Consider the following 27,887-nt stretch of genomic DNA (forward strand, 5'->3'; position numbering starts at 1 on the left):
GTGCTTGAATATATTCAGTGTTTTAGCTTTTCGATTAATTATTTTTTGATTGGTGAAAAAGTCTGTGTTTGTTACAGGCGATTGATTGCAGTGTAAAGAATTTGATAACAAAACATGGCGAATTTTGCCAAACCAGAGAATGCCTTGAAGCGAGCTGAAGGTTAGAATTACAAATTTTACTTTATTAGGCTTGGTTTTGTTTGTTGTTTTTGTTAGTTGATTTTCTGCATTAAAATAATTGCCTTTAGCTTTGATTTTTTTTTATAATAGATGTGTTTGCAGTTTGCACTGACTTTTTGATATGTTTGATGCAGAGTTGATTAATGTTGGGCAGAAGCAAGATGCTTTGCAGGCGCTTCACAATCTAATAACTTCGAAAAGATACAGAGCTTGGCAAAAGCCTCTTGAAAGGATAATGTTCAAATATGTAGAGTTGTGCGTTGACATGCGTAAAGGTCGGTTCGCCAAGGATGGTCTGATTCAATACCGTTTTGTATGTCAGCAAGTGAATGTGAGTTCCTTGGAGGAGGTGATCAAGCACTTCATGCATCTTTCTACTGAGAAAGCTGAGAAGGCTCGTAGCGAGGCACAAGCCCTAGAAGAAGCTCTTGATGTCGATGACCTTGAAGCTGATAAAAGGCCAGAAGATTTAATGCTAAGTTATGTCAGTGGTGAGAAAGGAAAGGATAGGTCTGATCGTGAACTTGTTACTCCTTGGTTCAAGTTTCTTTGGGAAACCTACAGAACAGTACTTGAAATATTGCGGAACAATTCCAAGTTAGAGGCACTCTATGCGGTATTTCCTGCATTAATGAATTCTCATAAATATTGTGTATTTGTTACAACCATACGGACAATTTTCAAGTTCTGAAGTGACTAATATGAAATTGGACAAAACTTATTTTTGGCATTAAGGTCACTGGTTCACTAGTTTCATGCTTACTCTTTTTTCGTAATTCAGTAATTAGCCCTTTACTGGGTTGCATTAAGGACTATTGGTGGTTTATCTAAATTTTTTCGAAGTCTTTCTCTGGGGGATGAGCTGAACTGTTAAATGATTTAGTATTTAAAACCGAAGCTTTGTTATGGATTTTATTTGGATATATAGGAATGGAAGGATAAGTAAGGGATATAGGACTTAAGTTGTGGTAGCACCATTTGGTGCCAGTGCGATGTGGCCGATCCAAACTGGCATCGCTCAACAAGAGGGGTCAGCACAGTTGAGGCAATTTATGGCTGTCCTGGCCTTACGACCATTTGATGGAGTTGGGTGCAATATGTGAATTGTGTTGCAGGCTTCTCTCTTCTTTCAAATGTTGCCCATGAAACCATTTTTTCTCTTTTTCCATTGTTTATAGAGTAGCGACAAAAAGACCATTTTCCTCACTATTCATGCATCTTGTAGAATTTATGGATCATACTTCAATTACTACTGTTTTCTGAATGTTTTAATTGTTTTTTGAAGGTATATGTTCATAAAACGTATGTTTAGTTAAAATTTTCATTTAAAAATATAGACATATAACAAATAGTATCTCGTTTTGTATTGATTTGAAATGACAATTTTTCCATTTTTGAAAATCTTGTAGATGACGGCACATCAGGCCTTCCAGTTTTGCAAGCAATATAAACGAACAACGGAGTTCCGAAGGTTGTGTGAGATCATAAGAAACCATTTAGCTAATCTAAATAAATATAAAGACCAAAGGGACCGACCTGACTTGTCAGCACCAGAGAGCTTGCAACTTTATCTTGATACAAGGTTTGAGCAGCTAAAGATTGCTACTGAACTTGGACTCTGGCAGGTCAGTTGTTTGCTTTGTCTATTGTTTTTGTCTTTTTAACGAGTTTTCTATGTTGCATATTCATGCTTGTGATCATTACTTAACATGTTTCCTTGCAGGAAGCTTTTCGTTCTGTTGAAGATATTCATGGATTGATGTCCATTGTCAAGAAAACTCCCAAGGCTTCCTTGATGGTGGTTTATTATGTCAAGTTAACCGAAATATTTGGATTTCAGGCAGCCATCTTTATCATGCTTATGCCTGGTTGAAGCTATTTACACTACAAAAAAGCTTCAATAAAAACCTAAGCCAGAAAGATTTGCAGTTGATAGCATCATCAGTTATTTTGGCTGCACTGTCAGTTCTCCCTTATGATCAGACACGTGGTGCATCACATTTGGAACTTGAGAATGAGAAAGAGCGCAACATTCGAATGGCAAATCTTATAGGATTTAATCTTGAAACTAAATTTGAGAACAGAGAAGTGGTATGTTGTATTTAATTTGACTTTGTTTTAGTTTTTGTTTTCTTGTTGTTAATTAGTTCTGACATTCTGCCTTTTTACAGTTTTCAAGGTCATCACTTCTCACAGAATTGGTATGTTCAAATTTTACGAACACTTTTGTTTATTTCGTCATTCTTTCTGTTGCTTTGACTGATCTGATAGCTTGTTCTCGTAATATTCTTACGGGATATCACAGGAGCATTGGCTCTATATTTATTTAATGATATAACTTTTGATGGTGTTATCTTGCTGACTAAACTTTATGTTATTACTCTTCTGTTAGGTCTCCAAAGGTGTACTTAGCTGTGCAACTCAAGAAGTGAAAGACCTTTACCATCTTTTAGAACATGATTTTCTCCCTCTGGATGCTGCATCGAAGATACAGCCTCTGTTGTTGAAAATATCAAAACTCGGTGGGAAGTTAGCTTCAGCTTCATCTGTACCAGAAGTTCAACTCTCTAAATATGTTCCTGCCCTTGAAAAGCTTTCTACCTTAAGGTTGCTTAAGCAGGTTTGTTCTTGTGATTATTTTTCTTTTCAATTTCATTGTTCTTTCTATTTGCATTATGTCCTCTTGGGTTATTTATTCCTAGTTTTCTCAGTGTTCTCCACCCCTTGCTGCATCAGGTGTCTCATGTTTACCAGTCAATGAAAATTGAGAGTATGTCTCAGATAATTCCCTTTTTTGATTTTTCTATGGTGGAAAAGATTTCTGTTGATGCTGTGAAACACAAGTTCATAGCCATGAAAGTTGACCACATGAAGGGTGTTGTGGTGTTTGGTGATATGGTAAGTTAGGATTTTGGATTGTGTATTCTTATTTCTTTCTGGATGTTTCTAGGAATTAATTGGCTTCATATTTCTTATAATGTGTCTGCTTGGCAGTTTCTTTTACTTATTTTGGCATTTTCAGGGTCTTGAATCTGACAAGCTTCGTGATCACCTGACTCTTCTTACTGAATCTTTGAATAAAGCAAGAGCCATGATATATCCCTCTACCAATAAAGCATCGAAGCTGAGTGAGGTTTTGCCTGGTCTAGGAGAGATTGTAGATAAGGAGCACAAAAGGCTTCTTGCTCGGAAATCAATAATTGAGAAAAGAAAGGAAGAACAAGAACGTCAACTGTTGGAAATGGTATTTCTGTTTAAATGACCAGTATTGTGGACTGCATGAAGTTTTATCTTAGAAATAGCTGAATGAATGTGTACTCATGCCTTTGCATTTATTTTTTGTTTTGATAAACTAGGAACGTGAGGAGGAGTCAAAGAGGCTGATGTTGCAGAAGAAAACTGAAGAAGCTGAAAAAGTTAGGCTTGCTGCTGTCTTTGAGCAACAGCGTGCTGAAAGAATTCGTAAGGAAATAGAGGAGCGAGAGCTTGAAGAGGCACAGGCTCTGCTACAAGAAACTGAAAAGCATTTGAAGAAAGGGAAAAAGAAGCCAATTTTAGATGGGGTGGGTAGCCATTTTTCCCATTACGTGTCTGACTCAAATTTAAGCTAATTTAATTTTTCCCTATCCTGTCTGTCCAGGAGAAATTGACAAAGCAATCCTTGCTTGAGCGGGCAATGAGTGAGCAGCTAAAGGAAAGGCAGGAACAGGAGAAGAGACTACAAAAAGTGGCCAAGACAATGGACCACCTTGAAAGAGCAAAGAGAGAGGAAGCAGCACCCTTGATTGAAGCTGCTTTTCAGCGACGGTTGGTAGAAGAGAAGCTGTTTCATGAACGTGAGCAACAGGTGAAACATCAATTCCCTGTTTTGCAATTGAAAGATCTGATGACATGACATTTTTATGTTTATAACTGTATATACTATAATGTACTATTCCGAGTATCCCTCAACAGGTTTTCTTATCATTTGCTCGTTCCTATTTTGATTTGATGTATGGTCTTTCTAATGCTACATTTGCTTAAGATTTTTTTTTTTGGTTTTTCCCCCTTGTCAACCTTCTGATAATATCAAATTCCGTTTCCCGTATTGTAGTTGGAAGTTGAGTTGAGCAGACAGCACCATGATGGGGACTTGAGAGAGAAGAACAGATTGGTACGCATGCTTGAAAATAAGGTCAGTACCACTTCCATTTTAGGATATGAGAGATTTCCCTAGCTAGTTTCTTGCAGCTTCCTCCCTCTTTCTGCCGTAGTATTTGGCCATTTAACATAAATTTGATTCCTGCTTTTTACAGATGATATTCCAGGAAAGAGTAATAAGTCGTCGGCAAGCTGAGTTTGACCAACGGAAAGTAGAGAGGGAGGAAAGAATCAAACAAATAATTCAGGCCCGGAAGCAAGAAAGAGATATTAAGAGAGAGAAAATATTCTATGTGAGGTCTGAGGAGCAGAGAATAAGAAAGCTGCGTGAAGAGGAAGAAGCTCGCAAATGTGAAGGTATACAATTTTATACATTCATTTGATTATTCTTCATAATTTACTTGACCTTGAAATTGGATAATGTTTTGGATAAAGCTCTTAGTCTTCTTTCTCTAGAAACATTATAGTTGAGCTATTTTAGATGCATTTCCTTTGAAAATGTTCAGAGGACATATATTTAAGTTTTTGTCAATTGAGAATATGATAGAGATTTATGCTTTCATCTACTTCATTCATTGGCACTTCGGAATTTGCAGAGACTGAGAGACGAAGGAAAGAAGAAGCTGAATACAAAGCAAAAATGGATGAGATAGCCGAGAAGCAGAGGCAGAGAGAACGAGAATTGGAAGAGAAAGAGAAGCTGAGACGAGAAGCTCTCTTGGGTAGGCCCACAGAGGGTGTTGCTAGGCCTTCTGAGGTACCTACTGGGTCCCGGATAACCGAGCCTGGAAATGCTGCACCAGCTGCTGCTGCTGCTGCCGCCGCCGCCGCTCCAGCTTCTGGGAAATATGTTCCTAGGTTCCGTCGTGAAAGACCTGAAAGCTCTGGTCCACCTCCTTCAGAACCTGATCGCTGGGTGAAGCCTGCAGCCCCTGAACCTGATAGATGGGATGCTGGCAGCAGGATCCCTCCACCACAATCTGATCGCTGGTCGAGTGGCAGTAGGGCTCCACCGCAGGATCCCAATCGATTAGGCAGTGGTGGCAGCAGAGCCCCACCTACAAGTTATGATCGTCCAGGTGGTGCTGGGGGCAGCAACAAGCCAGAACCCTGGCGACCTTCCCGAGCCCATACTGCACAACGTGGTTGAACCAGACTTTCTGATGGTGATTGGTATGCTCAAACATAAATTTTTCTACCAAGCCATGTAAGGTCGTTTGTGACACAGGATAACTTGAGTTTGGATTACTGCATTATGGATTTTTAATTTGAGATGGTCAATTCTAGGCGGAGGAAATATTAAGTTTAAACCTTTCGGACTTATTAAGGGTGAATTTTGCTTCTTTTCTAAGAGTTTGTTTACTTGCGTATTTATTTATTTATTTTAGTATTGGTTTCGAATGAGTTGGATCTTTGCCAAAGTTGATGTTTCTAATGAACAAAATGTTTTAAAATATCATTTTATAAAGAAACTAACTTGAATTGATTGACACCTGCAATGATGTAAAGCTAAACTACAAGACGACAACTACAAAATTTAGAAATTTTTAAGGTGCGTTTGGTTCATGGAATGTAAGTTTATCAGTGTGAATAAAAGATTATCAGAGAATAAGATTACTGGGAATGTTGTATTTTGTGTTTGGTTGGTTTAGTAGGAATGTAAGATTATCGTGTTTGGTTAAAGGAATAAAATATTATTAGAATGTATATTTGATCAAATTATCTTTATTATATATTTGTTTTTTTTAACAAGTTAGAAAATATTTATATATTTTCTTTAAAAAATTTAAATTCATAAAATTTATATATATTTTTTTATAAAATTGAAAATATAAAAAGGTTTAATGAAAGGGTAAAATTTTATTTTAACCCCTGAACTTCATATAAAATTTTAATTATAAACTTTTTTTGTAAATCTAAAATAGTTTAAGGATAAATTTGTAATTTAACCTTCATAGAATTTTTATTATTCAATGACAGAATAATGATATTTTTGAAAGAAAATTTTTTTAATGGCATTTTAGTCCAAAACGCTGGTAATCCAACAATACCTAAGGAAATGAAGGTAATGGCATTCTCGGTAATATATCCCAAAAAATCCACTATTGGTAATATAAGATTACCGGAAATGACATTCCCTGTCAACCAAACGGGGGAATGTGGATTCTATTCCCATGGGAATCTCACATTCCCCCAACCAAACACACCCTTAAAGATTCTTCCAATGTATCATTTCTTGGTTCAATGGAATTCTTAGGTATAAGAAGCCTATTTGAATAGGATTGTATATATATATATATATTGACTAATCTAAGTAATTACAAGATAATATCTGTTCTAAAGATTTTCAATGACAACAAAAGTTCAAATATCCTTATAATCTTTAGTGCTCGAACTTGAGACCTCTAAAAATAAAAACCATTCTTTTAGCCACTGAGATAGTTTGGTTTATGCAAACAAAACTATATATTCTTCTGTCAAATAGGACTACATATCAATTCTTAATACAACATATAAGGATCATTATTACAAATAATACTACACTTTTGATTGTGAAATATCAATTTGTTGTTGAACTCTGTGAATTGAAGTATCCGATGTCCAAGAGTTTTCTAAAATGTTCTTGGGAAAGAAAATGTGAATGAAAGATCCTACTGAATTAAATTGGATCCGTGAATCCAAGACACAGCGAAAATTCTTTATCTCTCGCCGTTCGAAAATCGTTTAGGCTAATTAAACCTTGAAGTTCATCATCTTCTCTTGCATTATTATTCTCGTTGCCTGTTGGAAGTCCGAGGTCTACATTTTGCAGAGAAATGGTTTAAAGTGAACTGAACGTGTTGGATCGATGTTTGTTGCAAAGCTTGGAAGAACAAACATGAATTTCTTCGTCCAATTTGGTAGAAATGAAACCAGGAGAGGGAGCCAAGTCCAGAACACGAGGATTCCTACTATGTTGAAACCTCTATCTGGGACTGCACGTTTCTAGTACAAAAGCAAGAATGTTTGAACGAACAAGTTGGTAAGTGATTAAGAATCTCGCAAAAGGGTCGAAATTTAACTTCCTTCCATAAAAGCTAGATGTGATTGAAGTGAAGAAACGTGAGGAGATTGAGAAAACCAGGATCGTGATCCAGACGGTTGCAGGCAATGTGGTGAGCATTGTGAGTCCATTTCCACCAGGCGATGCTGAAATATAGTTATCTTAGAGCGTAATTCATTTGCAGGCTCTTCATAGAGATGTGGGGTTGAACCATACACCGTCTAGTTAGCATTCTTTTTCTGGTAAGCTGAAACAAATAAATTGCACCTTGAAATGAATGTGAACTTGTTTGGTATTGTTTGTACTCTGAGGTTTCCTCTTACTTAAAATTCCAGACACAAGTACATTCTTGTCTGATACCTTAAGTTCTAAGTTTTTGAGCAGGATGATGTGTTTCTATATTCTTCTTCGCCTTCTTCTTCTTCCAGTTTCAATGATCATTGGCTGCTATGTATATATGCATTATATTTTGTCTGATTTGATATATTGTTCCTACATTTTAAAGGTTTTGGAGATGCCCCTTGGTCGATCATCTTTTAGTCACAAGATTTGTTTAGTTTACCCTAAATATAATCGTAATATGTTTTATCCGGAGTGAATACAAAGGAAAATTTATTCAAAGACTCTCAACCATAACGCTCATACGCAGAGGCAGAGGCAGAGATAGAATATTTATTTTAGGGTGTCAAATTTAGAGAAAATTTATTTTGGGTGTCAAATTTAGAAGTTGTAGGAAGATTTTTTTTTGAGTAGATGAAAATGGATAATGGGTGTCAATATACTTTTAAAAAATTTAATTTTATTATATTTTAAATTATAAAATTTATATTAAAAGAAATTTTCCAAAAGTTTCTGGAGTATCATAGTATAGCATGGCTCCGCCAGTGCTCATACACCTCGTGATGCTTGAATCAGAGACGAATAACAATAATTTTTTAACTACTGAAATCATTTGATTCGTGATACATGATATTCCCCAGTGATTAGTTGCAGGACGCCAATCATCAACTGTAGATTAAGGATCCAAATCATTCGACTTGACTCTTAACACACATAAATAAATATAGCAAATCAGCTTCGAAGTTCATGCACGTCACACTCAGCTTTATATATTTTATATATATTCAGTTCCTCCACAATATTCTTGTAAATATAGTGCGTGCATTTAAACTTCCAACCAAGCACCAGTTGGTTGATAGTGCGCTCAAAAAGAAAATTTGGGTATTTTCGTGGTATTTTTTAAGTTGTCAAAACCCCTAGACACACACTGATAAGAATGGTGCATGCGATAGATTGCTTATTTATTATAGTAACTCAAGTGTCAGCTTATCGTGTTTGTCCTATATCCGGTGCCGAGGTACAGAGTCTACTGCGGCAGGGATGGCATCCTCGGGTTCATCTCGGCTCAAGTGTTTTATTACTCGTTTGATCTCGATCACAGCGGCTGGATGCTTGACGAGATCTTGCCTTTCAACATATCGACCCGTAACACTGTGATATTGTTTAATTTCTCCGTTAGCATCCTCTAGTCATCATTAAATTGTTCTTCGAGCAGCTTTTGTTGGGAGTTCGAGGAATTTGGGGGTGTGGGGGCAAAGGGACACTTTGTTGCCATTTTTTGAAAGATTCGTCGGTGACTTCGCATCGGATAAGGGTCCGGGTCGGAGGATGTACCGCGTATACTTCAGGGGTTGATAAACAGACTGATGATAGCATTGAGTTGTGGGACTTTGGCATTGAGCTGCAATAGTTGCTTCTTTCTGAATAATCTTTTAGTTTCTGGAATTGAGTCATTTTTTTTCTTTATGTCATGCTATCAGTGAATAAAATTTCATGTTTTCATTGTTTCCTGACATTTTAATTGGAGATGGAGTAAAACGAACATTAAACGAACATGAAAGATATATATAAAATAGGTTCAAGGCAGTGCAAGGAATCACAATCATGTCTAATGCAGAAAGGAATCTGAAATACATATTACAATCTTCACTTTTAATTACAAAATTCAAGCGGTTAGCAATTCAAACTATGATCAAGAATATCTACCAGACATCATCTTCTTCCCGAGTTGGTCAACGAAACAGCGGACCACAGATGTAAACTCATGAAAACAATAATGGTAAAACACCTAACTCTTAATCTCTAACTCGATTCTTACACGCATCTCCATTGCAATAACCAGGTAATGGGAAACAAAGCATGTTCACTCTTGCCAGAGAAAAAAAAATACATCTATATTTACTTGATTAATGAAAAAAGATGTTACATGATCACTGTGTGTGTGCTGGTCGTTTTTCCTTCCATGGCGTCTTTCTTTTTCCGACAGTTTGTGCAGAGAAAGGGTCCTTCCCAGGGCTTTGAAGCAGGTGAAAAAAATGGTCCAGAGTTCAGGGTTAAACCCTCTGCTGGAGGTTGATCGACTTGACAGACCGCACATTTGAAGATCCCGGAGTTTGTATTCATGGGATAATCCTTCCCCAACCTGCACATTTTTTTTAGGAAAATTAGTGGGGGTTAGAGACTGATCAATTTCGTTTCGTGGTCAGATATAGAACCTGGAAAACCTTGCAGCATGGTAATAAAAATATTCAAACAACTTAAGTGTCATCTTGCAAATAATCACTGCTTCTTTTGCCTGACAAACAACTAATTACGCGCAAAATCGATATTAAAAAAAAATTGACAGATTGGTTGCAAGAAACATGTCAAACATAAAATCTACTAGCGGGGGAATACACATGACCAGCATTGCATTAGAAGCTTCAGCAAGCATTAGTGAAGGATCAGGAAATTCATTAGTAACTCCAGCCAATTTCTTCAAAGACACTAATATGCTACCATAGCATGAATATTATAAGGAAAAGATAAAATTAAAATATAAATTAGAAGGACCAAGTAAAGTTACAACATACAAACCTTTCAGCAAGCATTGCAGAACCCTCCTCAAATAGTTCTTCAACAACTCCAACGGCAGAGAGTTTATTTGTAGTTTTGTTAGTAGAATTTAGAGACCTCTTCCCAAAAAGCAAAGAACTGAGCACATTCTGCTTTTTCAAAGGTGTTGAAGGTAGGATGGGCATGTCAGAAGGAATAATATCGACTACCAGACATGTTGTATCATCTTTCAGGCCCCTTGATCTCAAAGCTTCCTAAAAGAAGTATTAAAAGCAAAAATTAATAATAAGGTTTATTGAGAGGATACTATAAGGAGAAGGCACCAGTCTGGATTTCACCTTAACGACCAGTTTTGCTGCAAGCTCTGCCGGTAATCCCCGACAAGACTTGGCAGCCATGTCTGAAGACAAAGCGTCCCAAATACCATCTGAAGCGATAATCAGTCGTCCTCCAGCATTTGACAACTAAGATAAAACAGAAAAGAAGTTTCAGGGTCTCAATGCTCAGAAGAAATTAATAAATCATCAACAATGACGGAGATCTAACCTTCACTTGCTTAACATGAGGTATTGGGACAATAAACTCCCCAACATCTGTGTCACCAATTGACCTAGAGAGGCATAATCCACCAGGCCAGCAACGGAGGGGACCAACCTACAGAGATTCAATCCATAAAGATAATGACTATTATTAACTTTCACAAACAACCCCATTCCGCCACCTCTAGTTCCTCCGACTGAAAAAAGAAAAAGACAAAAGGATGAAAACTTCTCATATGGTAAGAGTGAAATACCTCATTTCCCCCGAAAACATTTAGTCTCCCAACTTCACCCCCACTGGCAGTGACACGCTCCCTTTCTTCTACATTCTCTTCTAGCCTGTGATCAACTGTCAGGAGAGACACTATACCCCCTTGGGTGTCCAATATACATCGAGAATCACCAACAGATGCAACAGTGACAGTCCATCCATCAATCACAACAATGTAACTGTTGTCCCGGACGTTTCCCCTGTCATCAATATAAACGACTACAAAGATAAGCATGCAACAGAATTTGACTGAGAGAAAAAGGTGCGATGCAATAGAAATGAAAACACGCCTTTCTGCTGAAACTCGATGTCCGTTTTCACAAAACCTGCAACCAGAGCACGAGGAAGTGCTTGAAGCCAATCCTCCCTATTGGCACCTTGTGGAATTGCACTCAAGACATTACTCAATAAGTTCTCCCTCGCAAAAATGGCAGCTGATATACCATTATGCCCATCAAAAATCTGTGAATAAAACCAATATTAGAAAAATCTCCGCAAGCATCAAAAGAAATGGCACATTTATCATGCTCAAGTTTATCAGTAAGAGAGAAAAGCCAAACCATAAGACTATGGTACTGTTTGTTATGCATACAAATCAAACAAGAACATACATTCTCGTACTCAGCAAATCTCCTTTTTCCCACATTATATAATTCAAGTTATCTTTCCTTTTCGTTCTTCATTACTTCATAACCAAACAAGAGGAATCCATCGTGTTCTATTTAAGCCGATAAGCCAACATCCTTCATGTTTGAGAGAGGGAAAGGGGTGGGCAGGAGGAGGAGGAGGAGGAGGAGGAGGAGAAAGAAAGTACCGCAAATACTGTAAAAGATGTTGCTGGATTCCCAGGAACCCTCTCACAATCAAGTTTAATCAGAAAGTAATCTTCTCCTTTTTTGGCCAAAGCAGCCTGTCCAAACTTCACAAAAGGCTTCTCAACTTTCTCATTCCTCAGTTCACGACCGATTAAGGTCGCAAGTGGAACAAAAGGTGGTTTCATCATTGATACTTCAGCCTGCCTCATGCTAGTTAAAGCATCAACATTCCCAAAACTCCACTGCTGAATTTCAGAAAACCAAATGAAACACCTTAGCAGTACCAGGTTCAAAGGTCACAAAATCCTGCAAGACACATACATAAATTCTTAAAAAAAAAATGAGTTTAGTTTGACAAAGCATAGAACAGAATTTTACCACGCAATCCAGAAGGATCAAACATAAATACACACACATTATAATCTCACGCTTTAATAAAAACTAAACCTTCCATGCAACAACGACAATCTAACAAAATCAATTAACCAAAACTCTCTTATACATCTCTCACAGTATCAAATTCAATAACATCGGAAAAAATACCCAGAAACTGATCTGAACATACACATCCTCACAAACAATGAGGCACACAGAGAAATAGTGAATCAAACAAATAAAATGTACAAATTTAATAACCAAAGCTAAAAATTCTTTATCAATTAAAAAGTTAACCTCAAAAACCGTCATTTTTAACCAATCAATCCACCAAAGAAAAACAACACATTTTCGACCGGTCACTTGCATGCTCAAGGTTCAGTTCAAGATCCAAAATTAAAGAAATCAAGCTGAAAACGGACACTGGAAACCCCAAATAAGTGAGAATTGAGAAAACCCCAAATAAGAAACACTCACAGTTGAAGACGAAGAGAGAAAGCAACTTCAGATCTAGCAGCTATAACCATACAGTGGGTATAACTTCATTTATCTGAATGAACCAAAAAAAAAAAAGCAATCTCCTTTTTGCGTTTTTTTCTGGGTTCCAAAAATCAAAGCCCAAACGAGAGAGAGACAGAGCTCACAGTGATTTGATTGGGAGACAAATCTAGAGCGAGAGGAACGCGGGTTTCAATTAGCTGCTGATTTGGGGGCAAAAATCTCCCTCGTAAATAATAGGGATAAAATAAATTTAAGTCCCTGCATTTGGTTACATTTTTATATTAGTCCTTACATTTTTTGTTATAATTAATCACTGAAATTAGATTTTTTTTATTTAAAGAGTTAATTACATCATACATACTCAAACTATGATCTTTATTTTAATTTAGTCCCTAATTTTTTAAATATTTCAATTTCATTCTTAAACTATGGCTATCATTCTAAATTAGTCCTCAAACTTTTGAACATTTAAGTTTAATCCCCAAACAATAACCTTTATTCTAAATTGGTCTTTGAAGTTTTGCATATTTCAATTTCATCCTAAATTATATGTATATACCAATCGCATCCCTTGTTAATAAAATCGTTAGGTCAAGTTATGTAATTGTATGATTGAAAAAAATATTTTTTTGTTAAACTATGGTTAAAACTAATTACATATTTGGATGAATTTGGGGATGGAATTGGAAGATTTAAAAGTTTAAGAACTAATTTAGATTGATGGTCATAGTTTATGGATGAAATTGGAAGATTTAAAAATTTAAAGTTCAAATTAAAATAAAAATTACAGTTTAGGGACATATTGTGCATTTAACTCTTATTTTAATGATGGACCACTTTAAGATTATGACACATAAAACAATCCTAAAGTACCATATCATCAAAATGACTAAAATAAAAAAGTTACTGAAATCAGAAATAACATGGACAAAAAATTTAGAGACCATGTAGAAAATTTTGACAAGTTTAGAGACTAAAAGTTTATTTGTCCCTAAATAATATTGAAATTAAAAATTATAAAACAGAAATATATTCGAAATGACAAAACAGTCCTTAAAGATTTTAGAGTAAAGTACACTAGAAGCCACTAAACTATGCTAATACAATTGTTTTGGTCGTTAAACTTTTAAATTTTATAAAATAATAATTAAATTTATCAAACTATTATAAAATGTATTACCTTATTAAATTATTATTAAATGATTATTAAATTTTGTAGAAATATTACCAAATGGTCATTAAATTTATCAAACTTTTACACTTATTTTAACACTGTAATGATTATTTTGTAAAAAATCAATAAATTAAATAATTATTTCATAACTTTTGAAAGTTTAGTGATCAAAATGATCATTTGAGCACAGTTCAGTGATCTATGATGCATTTTCCCCAAAATTTTAATAATGAATTGCCCCTTTTTATTTAATTTCTTAAAACTTTCATTTATTTTATGGATATGTCCCCTAATTTCCATCAAATAAATTAAATTAAAATCACAAAAAAATGATTAAATAAATACTTTAAAAAAATGAAATTAATTATGTTTTTTCTTTAGAACAAAACTTTGTTATGTTGTTATGCAAAGGACTGCCTTTCTTTAAATAATTTATAAATTAGTCACAAAAATCAAAATTGTACCCTTTTCTCTAACTATTCCTACCCTTTTTGACAACTAATAATTATTATGTAAAATTATTATAAAAAAGGGTAAGATAATAGGTATAATAAAAGGAGAAAGTGGGGCTTGACTTTTTATTCATTCATTTTATTTTTTCATATATTAATATTCTTACAAGTAATAATCTATCTGGCTATACTGTGAAAGACAAATCTCTGTCAAAATTTTCAAGGTCTAAAAAGGGAATTGAGTTAACTTCTGTGTTCATTCATCCACACAGAATTTGTTTATCGAGAAATAAATAGAAAATTGTTGTGTTTCGGTCATAGATTTAATTAGCGGTCCGTTATCAAACAACATTTGTTATATAATGATTTAGGTACCATCGAAAATCGTTATTGCATAACAATGATACTTGTAATGTCTACGGTAACAATAAATACAACGCAACGTAACTAAAAATGTGATTACAATTACAATTTAAATCCCTGATTATGGCCAGCATAAACCGTGGTGATGGGGTAAATTTTCTTATTTTAGAAAGGGAAAGATAAACAAGACATTTGCTGACGTGGCCATGTGCTTATGGACCTACAATAAGGAAGGTGACGTGCATCAACATTCAAGTCCATGATTATTTTGCTTCAATTGTGGCTAAAATCACTCCTGCTGCCTCTCGGTGTATATGTAGGTCATCCATAGTTGTTGACAGCATCATTTTGAGCGTAGGCTGCTTCGAGTTTAAGTTATTTCGAGTTTAAACTATTGCATTTCTTCGAGTTTCGGTTATTTCGAATTTAAATCGTTGCATTATCAAATGAACAGATCATGAAAGTAGGTATAATGAAATATTATAACTGAAAAAAACCTCACTTTTCTTAAGGCAAAAGTTAAGCCAAAGATGGTAAGGAAAATGATGTACTCCACATAATACAGTTCCTCCTTCAAGTTCTTGATAATACAAGAAGAAAAATAGAGGGAGAAAGGGAGAAGACACAAAAAGAAAAAGCAAAGAATTCCCAAATCAAATCAACAAGGTAGAGATCATCATAGGGATTATGATTCTACCACAACTATACACAGGCATTGTTGCCACTATTACATATGGTGAGCATCTCCTTTTCATTGCAACTAAGTGATACACAAGTAAGAGGAGCAACAAAAGGGATACATATTTCACAAGGAAAACAAGGAGAAGATGAAGAAGAAAATGAGGAAAATCAGTTCCGTAAACACTGTTGTTTAATCACTTTGCATATCCGGTTTTCCGCTTTGACTTGTTCGCATTTGGATTAGCTCCGTTAGATGGTTTCCGGGTCGATGATGAAGGAATTGGTGATGGAACTGCACTCCTGGTTGCAAAGAAAGTGAAATGAAGATCAAAAACAGAACTTTGAAGTAAAAGAAAAATGCAGAATTAATAGCAATAAATGTCTAGCATGGGAAGAGAATGTGCATATCTAAATATTGGTCAGTTGATAAAAGGCAGCTTACTTGGATTCTGTGTTCTTCGTCGTTGCCGGACTGGGTGGTCTGGGTTGTTGTTGTTTCTTCGGTTTAAGTGCCAACCCATTTGGACCATTATTGATTTTAAGAATACTGGATTGCCAAACTGAGTCAGTCTCTGAGCAATCACTAGTAGCAGCATCAATATTGAAAGAACCATCAGTGGAGGCAATTTCAGACCGAAGTAGTTGCTGATCGTTCTCTCGGTTGCCCTTATTGTTTGCAGTCAGTTTATTCAAGTTCTGTTCTGGATATACCTTGGTAGGATTCCATCGACTGTTGCCAACCGCTGCATTTCGATCCTTCTGGTTTTGCTTGTTGAACTTGAGTTTAACATCCTGTTTTGCACTTCGAACTGACCTGGCAGCTGTAAGAGGTGGCCAAAGAGATGGATCCGCTAACATCTCTTGGATTTCCGAACTTTTACTAGATGAGGTTGGAGACTCATTCCGAGATGGGATTGAAGACTCATTCCTAGATGAGGTTGAAGACTTGTTCCTAGATGGAGTTGAAGACTCGTTCCAAGATGGGGTTGAATACTCGGTCAGAGATGGGGTTGAAGACTCGGTCGGAGATGGGGTTGAAGTATCGGTCGGAGATGAGGTTGAAGACTCGACCCGAGATGGGATCGAAGACTCATTCCTAGATGCGGTGAAGAGTCCTGAATCATCAGGCAAAGTATACCATGTCATGCAATTTTTTTTTCACTGGTTAAAACGGTGGAGATATACAAACAGAAAATTAACAATTTTCCATCTCCAAAAGATGATATTTTTTTCCTATATTAATCAATAAAATCAGTTTCAAGTTCTTGGAAGTTTAAAATCGTTGCAGATGGTTTCATTTTCCATCATCTTTATAAAACATCAATAACCAACAACCTTCAAGTTATATAGTGTTGAAAATATTCCTACCAATTTTGGCTGTTAAAGTATACCTCAGCGTTAGTGACACTGCTAGACTGATCACTGGGACTTTGGGCATTGTGAAAGAGAAGGGGATGTTTCAAGACTAGGTGTTTTCGTTCCTGGGCTAGTTGGTACGGATTGACTCTCTTGCACTTCCTTGGGCTCTCCTTCCTTTTCCGCCACGGTTGAAGCTGCTTTAAGATTAGCTATCTGGAAACGGTCGAAAAGAGATATGAGGGTGAAGCGATGTTTATAAAAATTAAATGAGCAAATCTAAGCAAGCTTTAAGTTAAAAATGTAGGACAATGAAGAAACCTGGTCTTTAGGCTCTTTTATTTCTACACTATTTCTGTTCACTTTAGCAGCACCAAGCTCAACTGTAGCTAACCTTTCTGCAAATTTAAATGTACTAAGTGTTTCTCCATGAGCTTCGTACTCGGGAGCAATATGAACAAACATGAGTGTTTTGGCTTGTCCTCCTGACAGACGAGACCAATAAGATGATTTCAACATAACCTTACCAAGTGAATCTTGGAGCAACTGAGTAAGTTTGCTGTTTCTATAGGGAACATGTGAACTTTTCGAAGCGAGAGAATTGATCACATCGCCTAAAGCAGAAAGGGATTTGTCACTGTGTTGCGCCTCTTTTAACTGATCCCCCGTCACCTCAGGTTTATCGACCCTTTCACTTCCTGCCAGGTCAACCGGATGCATACAGCCACGAAGAATGTTTCCTGAAGTGAGGTCTTTTCCTAGAACGTGAACTGTCAAGCAGCTGTATTGAAGGACAACACGTGAAAAACTTAGCATGTTCTAGACAAAAAATAGAAATGAACCCAGTCTCATGAAATTAAAACCAAATGTTGATATAAAGGACCTGTGAGATCGACTACTCCGGTCATTCATGGCTGTGGAGAAAACTATGCGATTTTTTTGCCCAAGGTTCAACAAGTTTATGACATCGGATGTTGATGATATGCGTACAAGGTTTGCATCGGGTACATTAATCCCATTTTGGGAGCTGTTACGAATGTCTAGTGTATTTAGGAGATAGAGAACACACAAGTGTCTATGAATCACAATGAAAAACATATAACATTCAAGAAAAAAACATGTCATATATAAAAGATATCTCTTAGTTTGGCAATCAGCTGCAAGGAGATCCCTGACTTGCTCATTGTAAATTTCAAGCATTTGCACCGAAATTTCGTAGGAAATGGTTTCTTTCCTCTGGTTTGAAAGTTCAAATAGATCACCCAGAGCCCTGTAGTTTACACCTAAGCCTTCCTCTGTGAGCTCATTAGGCCCAGACTGGATTCAAAAATGAGATGAATTTGAGTTACTTATTTGATCGACTATAGTGTGTTAGTGAAGAACAAGTTTTTGTTAATCAACTCAATAGCAAATATCACTGCAGTGACGAAATGCTGCATTTCTTACCATGGTATAAGTTTTCCCTGATCCTGTTTGACCATATGCAAATATACAAACATTATAACCATCAAGAACAGATCGAATCAAAGGTTGAGTATCAGAGAAAACCTCCGCTGCACGGAATAAGAATTCATGCTCAGGAAAGGCTGGCAAACTAGAAAGAAAAAAACATGAATAGAAACACAGATAGAACAGTTGTTTTGGAATTACAAACCTTGGGTAGCTGAAGGACTGAATATCTTGTTAAAAGTAAATGATTTTCAGCCCTCTTTCCCATTTTCTGTAGGGGCGAGGACTGTGATAGTTCTATCATCTATGTGATCAACACAACTCAAACTGTTCGATTTCCCACTAAATTGTGGCCTTACTCTGCAGTATACTCTTATATTCCCTAAAACATAGTTATCAACAAATAAAATTCAGATTTGATTTGCATGTAAATCAACTTTTGAACTTCCAGAGACTGCTACCTTTCAGGTCCTGCACTTGATTGTGTAACTTGCGGTTTTCTTCAAGAACTCTCTGATATCCCGAAGCTAGACTATGCAAGTGTTTATCTATTAAAAGAAGCTAGAATGAGAAATGTTGCATCTTCAATTTAAGAACAAGATTGAAAGGAATCATGGATTAACTAAAGATTGAAAGGAATCATGGATTAACTCAAGTTAGTACCTAGATTGCTAAACTCTTCGAGGTACATCATCCGCAAACGGTCCATACCCTGTTTTGCCGCATGAAGACTGTGCTTCAGTTCCTACAGGTGCAAAGACATGCACTACTTCATTTTTGCATCCCTATGGTAGATAATACTGAATTTATAAATAGAACCGGTGAAAACTGCAAATTACCAGAATATATTGTTGTTGTTCAACCATTGTCTTCTGTTTTAAAAGATGTCTTGTTGATTCCTCATCGGCATTGCACTCCTCATTGGGAAGTTCCTTCTTTGACTCGGTTGATGCTTCATCTGCAACCGTTTCCTCTGCTGTTGGTGCTTCTACTTTTACCTCGACCTTCATCATTATATTATTTAAAGGATATGAAAGTAATCAATTGGTAATTGTATGAACCAATAACTGAAAGCTACTTGGAAACATTTGGCCCACCTTTTCATCGTCACATGAGGCAGTTCGAGAAAGAAAATTATCAGGAACATACTCTTCCATATCCTTTGAACTAGTTTTACTCTGTCAGATAACCCGAAATAAGTTTACTTTTTCTTTTAAAAAAGAAACCTACTAAGAGAATTAAGGGCCAATCTATATAAACATTTACTCAGCTCATAAGACAGATTACATCGTCAAATATGTTGCATACAACCCTTAGCTCTAATAATACTTACAAAAGAGAAAAAGTAAGCAAATCTATCTAACCGACAATCACTGATATTTTTTAGTACAAATATATGACAATTCAGAAGAACTAAAGCACTAATGCTGCTCACCAGTTCACTGTGGCTCGCCAAGCGACGCTCGTACTCCTCCGAGACTTTAGTTATCATAGATTCCACGATATGTTGTAGAACCAGAAGAGTTGTTTTTATGTTTTTCCCTCATTAAACTATTGAAATGATAGATTGAAGGAACTTAAATTGGAAAATGAATGTTTACTGTACCACACCTTTCCGTATGAGATTTAACCATTTCTTGATTCAATATCTCATTCTAATACTATATAGGAAGAGGATTATCATATTTAACACTGAAAAAACTTCTTGTAATACTTGATCATTCTCCGGAGCTCATATTACATCCTAAATACAGTAATTAATCGAGATGATATTCGTAAGAGAAGGACCTTACAGTTGGAATCTCTTCTTGCCTCTTATGTAAAACAGCTGCTCGAACAAGCGTACGCAAAGAACGCAGGGAAGCCTGAAATGAGCTTACATGTTTTTCATTTCAATCCCCAAAAGAAAGAACATGAAAGAGAAACAGCAAGAAAAGGCACACTAACCGCGTCGTCTGACTGCTCACTATTCAAGCTGTCCATGGATTTTTCACCCAACGATGCTGTCCTCGAAAGGGAATGATTCATGAATGGTTCACTGTTTGTTCGTGGGAATGGTTTCACCGGCCTGAAACTTGTGGGGGGGTTGGCACTTTCTATATATTTCCATCTGCCAATTGCACCACTCTTTTTCCATTCACCGTAAGACTTCAATGCAAGAACACACTTCACAATCCTTGAAGAATTACCACCCTGGAAAAAGAAAACGAAAATCAAGAAACATCCCTTTCATGATAAATTGTATAAATGGTTTCATTCTTACAAAATCTAAAACTTCAAAAGACTAACCTGTTCCAAATCTGTGGCTTCAAAAGGAGGAATCCCCAGTTCCTCTATAACTTTAAGGAAGTTTATCACATTCTCAAAGAACGGGTATTCTGATAAAGCATCCCCATCAGGAATTATAACTGAATCACTAGGTCCTTCTACTATCTACAGTTGACATAATTTATTGGATCAGACATTTGATCAAACAAGTGGAATACTATCAAAAAATAATTGTTGAATCATATATACATTTGGCACAGATCCAGGTTGAATCTTATTAAGAGCAGTACATAGGATCTTTCCACTTCGCAACCCAAGCCTGAATTCATCTTGAGAAGGCATAGCAGGCAAATCCTTACCCAAACCAACACCAACTGTTTTTCTCAGCCACCCAGTAGCTTCATTTCTTTTCAAAGCTACAAGAATACAACAAATCTTCAGCATTGCCATAAAAATAATAAAATTTAAAAGCTTAAACATGATTAAAACTAATGATGATCATACAAGAAACCCAGTATTGCATTTAAACAAAGCTCAATATTGATCGATATTGAGACATATGACAAAGGAAAACAAGGATCATTCAATATAATCCAACAAGTTTTAATCATAGCAGAACAAAAAAAAAGTTAGATCATTACAAGCCTCCTCTGTGTTTCCCGAACTAGTAATACTAATATCTTCAATTCCAGTTCCATGTTCCTGGAGAACTTCTTCCAAAACTGGTATTACAGGAACTTGTGGAATCACCGAATCTGTTGCCATCTTCCAAAGTTACAATTTTTTTTCAGATTCAATTCAAATTTTTTAATTTATTTAGATTAATTCTATATAAAAGAATACATAGATTTCATATATTCCCTCTTTTCTTTTGTTCTAACAAAAAGCTATCTTCAAGAAACAGAGGAGATTAAAAACAGAGGCCAATGATTTTTTATTGTGTTCCTATTTTTTCTATGTTTTTTTCCCTAAAAAAATGGGTATTGGATATTTGTATAAAACGATACAGAGAGAGAAAATCTGGAGGTTCCAGAACATTTTTCCCTCAGTTTCTCTCATTTTCTCAGTTTTTTTATCTTTCTGTTTTGTGGCTCTCTGTCTCTCTGTTTTGCTCAGAGTTTCTATTCTAATATTAAAGAGAGAAAATATACACCAAACATGACTCCGAACCTCAAGGTTACGTGAGAGATTCATGGTTTATATTTCTCCCGGTGAGAAAATGATGGACCGATTTTTTTTAAAAAAAAATAAAAATTTTATTTTCTATATTTTAATAAATTTAATGAACAAATAATAAAATATAATTTAGGTGATCATAAGAATTATAAATCCCTCTTTTAAATATTTCACGATCCATATCAGTGATTCTCAATTACGTCAGAAGAGGTGAATAACAATCGATAAATTTATCATCTTCGACATTTCCAATCACCTAAACCGTCATATTTCATGTTCATTAACAAAATCCAACACCTTTTTCTTTTGTTAAAAGGTGCTCCAAATATTTCACTCAAACTGACATAACGAGATAGCTTTATATTAAGTCAATTTAAATCAGATTTATTTAAGATTTTGTATCTTTGAATCATTTCAAGTTAAGTTAATTTCGACTTCAATTATTTTGGTTTAGTTTATTTTTAACACATTTTATGTTTAGATTATCTTTTTATTTTGATTAATCAAAAAAAATCCTTTTTTGAGTTAATTGCATCATATGTCCTTAAAGTATGACCCTTACTTTAAATTGATCCTTAAACTTTTAGATGTTTTAATTTCATCCCTAAACTATGATTGACCTTCATTCTAAATTGATCCCCAAACTTTTTGAACATTCCAATTTTATGTTATTGGAAGATTGAACTATGGTTGAAAAAAGTGATTACTAAAATTTAGGTTGAATTATGGTTGAAACTAGTTACATATTTGGATGAATTTGGGGTAGAAATTGGAAGATTCAAAAGTTTGGGGACCAATTTATAAAGAGGATCATAATTTAGGGATGAAATTAGAATGTTCGAAAGTTTAAGGACTAATTTAAAATGAGTCTCATAGTTTGAGTATGAAATTAGAACACTTAAAAGTTTAAGGATCAATTTAAAATGAGGATCATGGTTTGAGGACATATGATGCAATTAACCCTTCTGTTTTTAAAACTTATCTCGAGTTATTTTTTATTTGTATCATTTCAAGTCCAGGATCATTTAAATTTAAAGATCAGCGATTTTTAAGTTGAACCCTTATAAATTTAAGTTTACTTAAAAAAAATTGCATCATGTGTTACCATCATATTGACATGAATGTTTATGTTGGAATGCATGTTCTTAAAAAATTCACATTAGCTTTTTAATTAAAATAGTTAATGATGATAATTATTTGGACTGACTAACGATTTTAAAAAAGTAATAAGATCAAATTAGAGTAAAATTATCTTCATTTATCGATGATTTTACTAAACTCATCTGTCAATGACTTTATCAATTATTGTAAAAATATTTCAATTTTTTTAATTAATCTGATAACATCTTTAAATCCCTAAATTTTGTTCCGACAATTAATTTTCCCCTAATTTTACTAAGAAAACAAGATTCAAATCATGGTGCAAATTAAGAGAGACTAAAGGGTGCATGCAACATATTCTATTGTATTTTATTTTATTTCCCTCCAACCAACGTTCAACTATATTTGAACACATGGTTCGGAACCCGAGCCTTTATCTATTAAAAAAATTGATTTCCACACAATGAGCTTTAGATAAGTCTAAAAGGGCCCAAAGCATGCTTTGGTTAAGGACAGTCGGCCCAATCTAATGCCTTTGAACAAAGACTCCACTACATAGACTAAATTATTAAAATAATACTTTTTATTTTTTATTAAAATAATACTAATAAAGTTAATTTTCAAAATAACATTGATTTCTGCCACATATGATGAAAGCACGCATATATGACAACCCCTTTGCTTATGTGACAAATTCAATGTAATCTATCATGTAAGTAAAGGTGTTTCTTTGAGGAAGAGTATTTCAAAATACATTGTCTCGTAGACACGCTTTCATTCAAAGTGATAGAAATGGGTGTTATTCTAAAAATTAAAGGTTTTTAGGTGTTATTTTGATAAAAAAAAGGATAAACTACACGAAATACCACTAAACTTTGTCTGTTGACTCGTTTATACCACATAACTTTTAATTTTTCCAATTATAGCATTGAACATTATTTTCATATTCAATTATGTCACTTCGCTATTAAGTCACTAACGAGACAATGACATGGCTAACAGTTGTTGACGTGACATGTCACATCAAAGCGACGTCGTTCTAGTACAATTGTCTTGATGCCTAAAATGATGTGTTTTAGACATTAAACTTTAGGGGTGTATCGATTATGGCATTGAACTTTTAAACAATTTTCTTTTTTACCATTGCATTTCCAATCACCGCCGACAGCTAATCGCTGCCTGCTTTCGATCATCTTTCGTAACAAAATCGATATCAAAATGTTCACATTTAAATCCTCATTCTTCTCATATGTAGGGATGGCAAATGGGTACAGTTTCGTGGATCGCACCATACCCGCTCCAATTGGGGCGGGGATAGGTATAATTTTAGTGGGTAGTGGGCGGGTGTGGATTTAGAAAGTGGTACCCGTCGCGGGTAATGGGTTTGATACCTTACCCGCCCCGCATCCGCCCGCCCCGCTAAATATCCATTAAATTTTGGATCATTATAATTTTAGGTGTAATTGTAGAGACTAATTTATAAATCCTAATATTGTATAAGATATAACTTGTTATTTAACCAAATATTAGGGAAAAGTTAAGTTTATGCATATTTTTTTTCCTTTCAAACCTCTCATTAGTCATTATTGCGCCGATCTTCAAAGGCAAGGCAACCTTCTTTGGGTTCTACGTATTTCTCATTTTCATCTGTTGCTATCAAGTTTCTGCCGACAATATAAGAGAAAAGGGTAATCTTTTTTTTTATTTAATCTTGGTCTTATGCATTCTTCACCTTTATTCATTTCTTTTTTTCTAATTATTGGATTATCGTCTGGTTTTTCCTGATCTGAATCGGCTGCTTGGTTCATAGTCCTTTTCTGGGTATTCCTTATTTTCCTTTTTACTGCCGATTTACCCTGATTTTAATTGCAATATGATATGCTACTGGTTTTGGGTAAGTTCTTCCTTAGAGCTTATTTGCTAGTAGCTTTGTCTTTTTTTTTTACTGTATCCGGAGGTACTAATTTTAGCTTATTGATATTATAGAGTAGAGACTCTACATTATTGACTTAATTCCAGATGTGGGTTTTCCTTCATTCCTGCTTGAAATCCTTTTCATGTATTCTATTTTGGAACTCAACTCTTTTTCTTTATTCATTCTACATGTTATTGTTGGTAAATATATGTCTGTCTTATATTTTTGAAATGGTCATCGTACTTTTAATGCAACGATAATCATGTTCCTTTGATTTTCCATGTAATGATTGGATTTCCCAAGTTCGACTTTGATACAATTTGCATACATGCAATTCAACTCCTTCATGGAGATTCTAAGAACATATATATATAGTATAGTATCTTAAATATTAAAAAACATTTGATCATGAAGATTCTAAGAAAATGTTAAATACCACTGAATTTAAAATCGGATAATGTCTAATAGCATATATTGTCAATGTTAGATAATATGATGATCCAAAAGCGTTGTCCTTCTGAAGAAGAATAGTATGGTAAAAATAATGACATTGAAACTGTAATCCCCCTGTGTTTCACTTTATGATGTAAAACTAACTGAGGTTAAAATCCCATATCCACTTTATTTTTTTTATTGAATCTGTAGTTTGTATCAAATTAACCAAATATGCACTTTGTCTTCTAACTGGAGAAAGTGCTTAAATTATTATGGATGATGGCTCTTGGCTATTTATTATTTATAAACAAATAAAGTGTGTATCTAAACCTTGTCATTGTGAACTGATGCTTTGTGTTTTTAGTTTCGGGGTGCTTTAAGCCTGCTTTGTCATCTCTTAAGTTATAGTAATATTTTGCAAATAACGGGTTGTACATATTTTGTTGTTAATATTTAGTTTTTCATATGTTCAGAGATTCAATGTCTTCATTGTGCTTTATTACTTTCCCTTGTTCAGTGTTTTGTGTATCTTATATAACATGTTTTATTGTAATTGTAATTACAGAATACATAATGACAGACAAAAGTGAACAACACAATAGTACAACCAACTCATCACCATCAATCTCAAAGCCAACCACTACAACAAGTTCTACCCCAATTTCTGATTGTAGTGACAAAAGTCCAAAGCAAACTGATGATGCAGATCCTATGGTCATTCCCTTAACTTCGAGGCATACATCAACAACTTGGACTCACTTTACAAGAAAACAAGTTGGGAAGGAAATAAAAGCTTAATCTAACTACTGAAATAAGCAACTTACTGGAGGACCAAGAGCGGGGACAAGTCACTTAACCGACATGCAAATAAATGTGTCAAAAGAAAACACTTAGATATTCGACAAACAAGGCTATTTGGAACACAAGCTAAAGATGGTGGTTCGAATGACACTCTTTCGTTGGCATCATATGAATTCCTCCAAGATAAAGGGAGAAAAGACTTGGTAGAATTGATCATTTTGCATGAATACCCACTTACCATTGTTGAGCATTATGGCTTTAGAAAGTACTCCAATACACTTCAACCAGGCTTTAAAGTTATGTGTCGTAATACAACCAAGAAAGATATCATGCAAAGATATGAGACTGAAAAAGAGGGCATAAGTGCATTGTTGAGAAAAATGAATAGTAGGATCGCCTTGACCACTGATATGTGGACCTCAAGCAATCAAAGAAAGGGATACATGGCTGTCACTGCACACTTTATTGACAATGGATGGAAACTCTAAAGTCAAACACTTAGGTAATATTATTTTAGAAGTTTGTTCCTTTATGAAGTTTCATTTTCCTTTATTTCATGTGTTAATGCATGTCACATTAATATGATAGGTTTTTGTATGTCCCGGCACCTCATACGGCTGAGGTTCTTGCTGAACATTTGAAAGAATGCATCTACTCCTGGAATATTGATATCAGGTTGTCTTCTATAACTGTGGATAATTGCACAACTAATGATGTTATGATTGATATTTTGCGTCAAGAGCTTTCTTATGGCTCGCTAATGTTACATGGGTGTTTTCTTCATATGCGTTGTTGTGCTCATATACTTAATTTGATTGTTCAAGATGGGTTGAGTGATGTGATAAAAAATGGTCTTAATAGAATTAGAGATAATGTTGCCTTTTGGACTGCTTCAGATAAAAGAAATCAAAATTTTGAACAAGTAGCTAAGCAAGTGGTTTCTGAATGTACAAAAAAGTTACAACTTGATTTTAAGACTAGGTGGAATTCAACTTATGACATGCTTATGGTTGCTTTAAATTATAAGGAGGTATTTGTTATCTTGAGTGGTCGTGAAAGTTTGTTTAAGAATCCTCTACTTAATGATGATTGGGAAAAGGTGGAGAAAATTTGTGAATTATTGGAAGTGTTTAATGATAGTACACTTGTATTTTTTACCTCTAAATATACCACAACAAACAATTGTTTTCCATGTATTTGTGGGCTTAGAATAGCAATGTCAAATTGGCTTTCATCGCCTTGTGATTATATAAGAAAGATGGTGCTAGTAATGTTGGAGAAGTACAACAAGTATTGGGCTGATATTAATGGTCTTATGGGCGTGGCCACTATACTTGATCCGAAGTTCAAGCTGAAATTAATTCATTTCTATTTTGAAAAAAATTATGATGCGTTTACTATTCAAGCTGAGATTGATAGAATTGAAGGTCTTCTACATGAATTGGTGGATGAGTATTGATATAGAAATGGTAAGAACCAAACAAGTAAGAGCAAAACCAAATTTGTTGGCTTTTTCAATACCAAGGGCAAATGAACAATGTTGAACGAGTTTGTTGAATTTGTAGAGCAAAATAATAATGCAATTTCTGAAAAATCTGATTTGGACAGATACTTAGAAACTGCTAACATACCATTTATTGATGATTTTGATATTCTTAACTGGTGGAAAACAAAATGGAAATAGTTATCCAACTCTCCAACAAACAGCAAAGGATATTTTGAGCATTATTGTCTCCACTATCCCATCAGAATCTGCATTCAGTACAGGTGGAAGAGTAATTGGTCCTTATCGTAGTCGATTACTTTCGGAGACGATTGAAGCATTAATGTATGCTCAGAATTGGCTTTGGGCCGATATTAAAGGTAATATTATTATTTAGTTTATATTAGTTGTCAAATTGTGCTTAATTATCTTATTAAAGTTTAGTTATTAACTTATATTAGTTTTACTTTCTAT

At 35.0% G+C, this 27,887-nt stretch overlaps 3 pseudogenes; 1 reads left to right on the plus strand and 2 right to left on the minus strand.

Annotated features, from left to right (window-relative positions):
- The first annotated feature begins 61 nt into the window (after positions 1-61).
- Positions 62-5,671, plus strand: LOC120163357 (annotated as a pseudogene).
- Positions 5,672-9,498: 3,827 nt separating this feature from the next.
- LOC120163374 lies at positions 9,499-12,911 on the minus strand (annotated as a pseudogene).
- A 2,345-nt stretch (positions 12,912-15,256) lies between these two features.
- LOC120163362 lies at positions 15,257-21,267 on the minus strand (annotated as a pseudogene).
- Between the last annotated feature and the right edge of the window lie 6,620 nt (positions 21,268-27,887).

Source organism: Hibiscus syriacus, unplaced genomic scaffold (genome assembly GCF_006381635.1).
Source record: "Hibiscus syriacus cultivar Baekdansim isolate YM2019G1 unplaced genomic scaffold, ASM638163v2 tig00111441_pilon, whole genome shotgun sequence".
In the NCBI taxonomy this organism is placed as follows: Eukaryota; Viridiplantae; Streptophyta; class Magnoliopsida; order Malvales; family Malvaceae; genus Hibiscus; species Hibiscus syriacus.